Here is a 6000-nt window from a genome sequence, read left to right as displayed (position 1 = left end):
TAAAGTCATTTCTCCAGAACTTCCTATTGGATTGATTAGTGTCTATCTTATATTTATGGTTCCTGGGTTTGGTCTTCCCCAGAAGTGGCATGATGGGCCAAATGACCTCCTGTGCTGTAAGATCCTAAGTTATTTTAGAATTATTTGTACTAATCTGTATGATGTTAGTTGGTGAGCTCAAGATTCTTTCATAATTAGTTCCCTCAGACTTTTAAAACTAATGATTGACAGTTATCCCCGGTTACTAAACCAGATTAGCTGGTCATTATCACATTGCTGTTTGTGGGAGCTTGCTGTGCTTACTAAAGGTGTTAAGGGATATGGGTCAAAAGCAGGTATATGTAGTTAGAAAGACATGCATTTATATAGCGCCTTTCACAACCACCGGACGTCTCAAAGCGCTTTACAGCCAATGAATTACTTTTGGAGTGTAGTCACTGTTGTAATGTGGGAAACGCGACAGCCAATTAGCACAATGCATGGTCCCACAAACAGCAATGTGATAATGACCAGATAATCTGTGTTTGTTATTTTGATTGAGGGATAAATATTGGCCAAGGCACTGGGGATAATTCCCCTGCTCTTCTTCCAACTAGTGCCATGGGATATTTTACATCTACCTGAGAGAGCAGATGAGACCTCGGTTTAATTTCTCATCTGAAAGACGGCGCCTCCGACAGTGCAACACTCCCTCAGCACTGCACTGGAGTGTCAGCCCAGATTTATGTACTCAAGATCCCTGGAGTGGAACTTGAACCCACAACTTTCTGACTCCAAAGTGACACTCCTACCAACTTAGCCAAGGCTGACAATATATACAAGACCTCCCATAGTACTTGGTAAAATCATCCATGTTGTTCATCACCTCCGGATTATACTTTCCGCTGGCCTTCCACAAACAGCAATGTGATAATGACCAGATAATCTGTTTTGTTACGTTGATTGAGGGATAAATCAGATCGCCCATGATCTCACTGAATGGCGGAACAGGCCCGAGGGCCTGAATGGCCTCCTCCTGTTCCTATTTTACAAGTTGGCTGCTGAGTTTCTCCATTACAACAGTGCCTACACTTCAAAAAGTACTTTGGCTGTAAAGCGCTTTAGGACAGTCTGAGGTCGTGAAAGGCGAGATATACAAATGCAAGTTCTTTCTGAATTAGATGTTTAAAAAAAAAATGAATGGCGGTTCCCATTCTAGGCCTTGAAAATGAAGGAATTCCACGCTCTCGCTGCAGGTGGCGCTGTGGACCCAGCGCGCTGGCTCCACAGCGCCGCCTGCGGCGGGGAGGAGTGGCCAATCTGAGAGGGCGGGATCGTTGAAGGGTTCGGCCCGGATTCCCCGGATGTGCCGTGGATTTTCTGCGCAGGCAGCGCGTTGGCCACGCCTGGCCGGCCGGGGAGGGGGTCCTCCTTTCTGTCGGACAGTTTGAACGGGTCGCGGTTGCTGTGAGACGTGTCGCCAGGGGCAGCGCGGAATGTTGGTCAGGTCGGTGATTATTTTCGTTTAGCTCATAATTAAAAGATTATGTGCTTCTGTACAGGTCGGCGGCGCGGGGGTGGAGGGGAGTGAAGACTCTTTCCACCGGGCACGGTGTAGAGCGGGAACCGTGCGGCGGCGGCACCCGTGTTGTCGAATCGGCCGCGCCTCCTTACGGCCGATTGGCAGCCTCTGCTGGTTACTGGCCAGCGTGATCCGCAGCGCGCGTGCGCGGGCTCTCTGCTGCCGGTTACTGGTCGCCCTGGCCCGCAGTGCGCGTGCGCGGACTCTTCGCTGCCGGATACTGGCACGCAGTGCGCGTGCGCGGACTCTGCTGCCGGTGACTTGCGCGTGCGCGGACTCCTGTGTAAATAACACACAGGCTGGCCCTTGCATGTGTGTTTTTTTTTCCTCTCTCTTCTCCATTTGGGAAGGTTTATTGTGTGTTGTGTTTCAAAACATAGCGAAGCCCGAGTTCTTTTTCCCTTCATAAATTAATCCAGTGCTTCAATTTCCCCTCTTACACACACACACAAAAAACAATAAAAACTATATTAAGAGATAGGATTTCCCTATTGTTTGATTTAAGAAACGGATGATTTTGGGGGGGGGGGAAATAAGAAGTTACCTACAAACAATGACATTGGAAACAAAAATATGAGAATAGTTACTTCTGATTGAGAAATGGAACCATTCAGGGAACAAAAAGTAGATGTAAATGGATCCAACCAAGGGTTTTGGTCATGGCCTGAGTTCTTTTTCTGTCAGTTTTTTTAGACCGTGACAGATTGCAATACAATGGGGTAATTATGCAATTAAACAAAGAATGGGTTGGATTCATGTGTAAAACACTTTTCCAAAACTGAGATGAGGAGGAATTTCTTCTCAGAGAGTTGTTAATCTGTGGAATTCTCTGCCCCAGAGAGCTGTGGATGCTGGGTCATTGAATATATTTAAGGCGGAGATAGACAGATTTTTGAGCAATAAGGGAGTAAAGGGTTATGGGGAGTGGGCAGGGAAGTGGAGCTGAGTTTAGGATCAGATCAGCCATGATCTTATTAAATGGCGGAACAGGCTCAAGGGGACAAATGGCCTACTCCTGCTCCTATTTCTTATGTTCAAATATGCAAATATTTCCACTTGTTTTACTCTCAATCCATTTGATGTTTATGGTGTCCTGGGTTGTAGTTCTGGGTTCCCATAGATACACTGATATTATATTCCGAATGTTGTATAGTAGAATGTACTAATTATAGGAAGTATTCTGAAAATGTGATTTATTGGAAATATTATGAACAGTGTATTAAATATTTTTCAGCATTGTTACTGACGGGACAGTTTATATGAAATATATTCATTTACTCCAATTTGTGCCAAGATTGCAATCTGTCTCGCTGACATTTCTTTATTTGTATTGTGCAATCTGCAGTTTTTAACAAACAGGGATGATTCTGTTGTGCGCTGAATTGATTGGATCAGGGAAATCACAATTACTTTGTTAAAAATGTGCAAATTATCAGCCAGTTTATACTTGCTGCAATCTGTAATCCAGAAATAGGCCTGCAGCTTTCCATATTCGAAATACCTAATCATTGCATCTCTTCATCCGTGCAAGCAGATATCTGCTTTGGTCGGGTTTGAGAATGTACTTAAAACACAGAAAAAGAACATGGACATGCCTATTAAAATGTTAGGTATAATTATTTATGTCATCATTTTTAAAGGACCGCCAAGGACATCCTATTGACATCAAATCTGGTCCTATTAAAGATTGTGGCAGCCTGTCAAATGTGCTTTCTCGATCCATTGTTTATTTGTTCGTTCATTCCCAAATCTGGAAATGAAACAAAAGCAAAATGCCCACTACACCACTTAAAGAAAAACAAGGTGATTTTTTTTGATGACATTAGAGAAACAAAGAGCATATGAAAAGTGGAGGAGTATGGGGAAAAAGCGGGAATATGGTGTTGAGATCGAGGATCAGACATGATCTTATTGAATGGCGGTACAGACTCAAAGGGCCGAATGACCTACTATTGCTCCTATTTTCTATGTTTCTATTTATATAGCGCCTTTAACAACCCCGGGATGTCCCAGAGCGCTTTACAGCCAATGAATGAATGAAGGGAGGCAACCCAAGGGAAGCTCTTGTCTAATTTTCCTATTCATGAAACCAAATACTTTATTTCCTTAAATGTTCGCTCTTCCTCTCCCGTGCTTTGCTCCCTCACTGGGTTACAGTTCGTTGGGTGCCAGTTGCGATTCGGTATCTTGCCCAAGTGACCATCGTTCACAAATGAATGCTGGCAGGCTATCCAACTGTAGAGGTCATAACGTGTATTTTCAGTAGGGATCAATAGCAATCAGGATTACCCAATAATGCTGCAGTTCACTTGTATTGCCCCTACTACCTCCTTGGCTGAGGTGCAGGAGGCCAGTTGACACACTTCACTTACCCATCCAGAACAGAAGACCTACATTGCCTCAGTTATGTCAGCTAACTGACTCTTGACTGAGTCGAAGTTACACCAAAACCTTACCCAGAGTACCATTCAAAGTGTGGATCACTCTTTGTGTGAGGATATTCTTCCTGACAGTTATCCTGAACTTTCCTTTTCCTGATTCTAACCCCTTGTTCTAGTGTCCTGGCATACCTTGAAGTGGTGCTCTAGATTAACCTCATCTTTACCGTTTGCTATCTTGTGTAAGGTTCTTTCCCCGTTTGTTCCTTGCAAGGTTAAAGAGCCCAACTCCTCCAGTCTTTGCTCATATTCAGTCTGTTGGTGCTGGGGATCAGCCTCGTTGTTTTTCTTCGCACAGCCTCGAAGCCTTGAATGTGTCCCTTATGTCAGGGTGTAATCTGACCCAGGCACTGTACAGTTTTAGCATGACATCTTCAGACTTGTACTCCACTGGCCTGGAAGCATAATTAAGAATTTTTATATGCTTTATTTATTGCTGTTCTGCATTGATTTGACATTTTAAGTAATGAATTTATTGTTTGTGCCATGAGCTGTTTCTACGCCATCTATTGTATACTCGTGACATCCAATTTTTTTGCCTATATATCCCCCTGCACTTACTTGTATTGAATTTCACCTGCCACTGATTTGCTCAATTGCAGATTTTAATCTGACCTTTATTTGTAGGTCCTTAGCAGTTTTGTCTTGTCTCCACAGCTATCCCAGTTTAGTCTTATCTGCAGACTTGACTAGTTTGCTCAGCCAATTCAGTACAGACTGAGATTTGAACTGTGTACCTTGCTAGTTCATGTGGGTCAGCTCTCATTGGATAAACTCTTTGGGCGGGATTTTCGGTCTTGCTGATTGCGGGCTGGTAAAGTTTGCGCCTGGGAACAGTTTGCGCTTCAGTCAGCAAAATTATGCAGCTGGTCCCCGAGTGTTGAGTGGGGCACTAAGGGAGGCGTTACACACCCCTCTCAGGGCGCTACTCCGGTTGAGCAAGCGAAAATCCGAAGCTAAAGAGCCAGCCCGGGAATGCTCCGAGAGGTCTGGGGAGAATAAAAACCTGAAAAAACCCCACCAAAAACATGCCCAATACACAGCCCACGCCACCACAACATAAATTGCAAAAAAGATTCAAAGAAAAAAACACTCACACTTACCTGAGGTGGACATTACTTACCTCCCTGCAGTCGGTATAGGTCGGACTGCCCGTTTTCACAGATGGTCCCAGCATCGGGTGGGACTCGAGAAGTGAGCTGGTGTCACACCCAGGGACGTTGCACACCAGCTCGTCTCTTCCAGGCAGCAAAGCTCCGCACCCCCGCAAAACCTCCGTGGGGCGCTGGACGCTGACCGCCTGCCCGGAAGAGCTTATTGCCGCTCCTCTGGGGAGCAAACAGAAGCGCACCTCACCGGAAAATCCACCCCTTTGAGCCACTGGAGAGCATAACGGTCTGCTTCAACTCAAATCTCAGGAGAGCACCTTTAATGTAGTAATATGATTTTTGTTTTATATTTCCTTCACCAGCCCTTACAGTCCCTCTGAGTGAGACTACCAATGTTGCTAACGTACAGGCAGTTTTATGCTTGGGGATTCGTACACACTGGGAACTAGGTTGAAATTGGGGTGAAACTTGTAAAGAACCCTGATGGCCATCAGAGAGTCTGAGCTGAGTTGAAGATTGCAGAGTAGGAGGATTGGGTGCTTAATCTACTTTAATATCTCGTCCATTCTTTGATCGATATTTGGTTTGTGAGAAGGAAATGTACGCAGAAGTGTCACGCCATATTAGGTATTGCTGAATGGATTCTGGAAATGTCCATTTCCCAGCCCACCCTTCGTAACCGATGATCCAGATCCATTTATACACCGTTGGTAAACCATTTTGGGTAGTTTCTGTCACCAAGCAAAAAGTTCTATCTTTTTCATACATTTAAAAAAAAAGACAGACTTGGATTTATATAACGCCTTTCACGACCATCAGCTCAAAGCGTCAATGAAGTACTTTTGAAATGTAGTCACTGTTGTAATGTGGGAAACACGGCAGCCAATTTGCG

The 6000-nt window shown here is 44.6% G+C and overlaps 1 protein-coding gene across 2 annotated transcripts in view; it reads left to right on the top strand.

Annotated features, from left to right (window-relative positions):
• Positions 1–1393: 1393 nt before the first annotated feature.
• The window catches only part of ankle2 (ankyrin repeat and LEM domain containing 2), a 63865-nt gene continuing 59258 nt past the window's right edge, over positions 1394–6000 (top strand). For both annotated transcript variants that reach the window (XM_070888090.1, XM_070888092.1), the window contains exon 1: positions 1394–1486. The gene's annotated coding sequence lies outside the window, so the exon portion shown is untranslated. The remainder of the gene's footprint in view (positions 1487–6000) is intronic.

This window comes from Pristiophorus japonicus, chromosome 8 (genome assembly GCF_044704955.1).
Source record: "Pristiophorus japonicus isolate sPriJap1 chromosome 8, sPriJap1.hap1, whole genome shotgun sequence".
In the NCBI taxonomy this organism is placed as follows: Eukaryota; Metazoa; Chordata; class Chondrichthyes; family Pristiophoridae; genus Pristiophorus; species Pristiophorus japonicus.
This window is presented reverse-complemented; position numbering and strand designations above follow the sequence as displayed.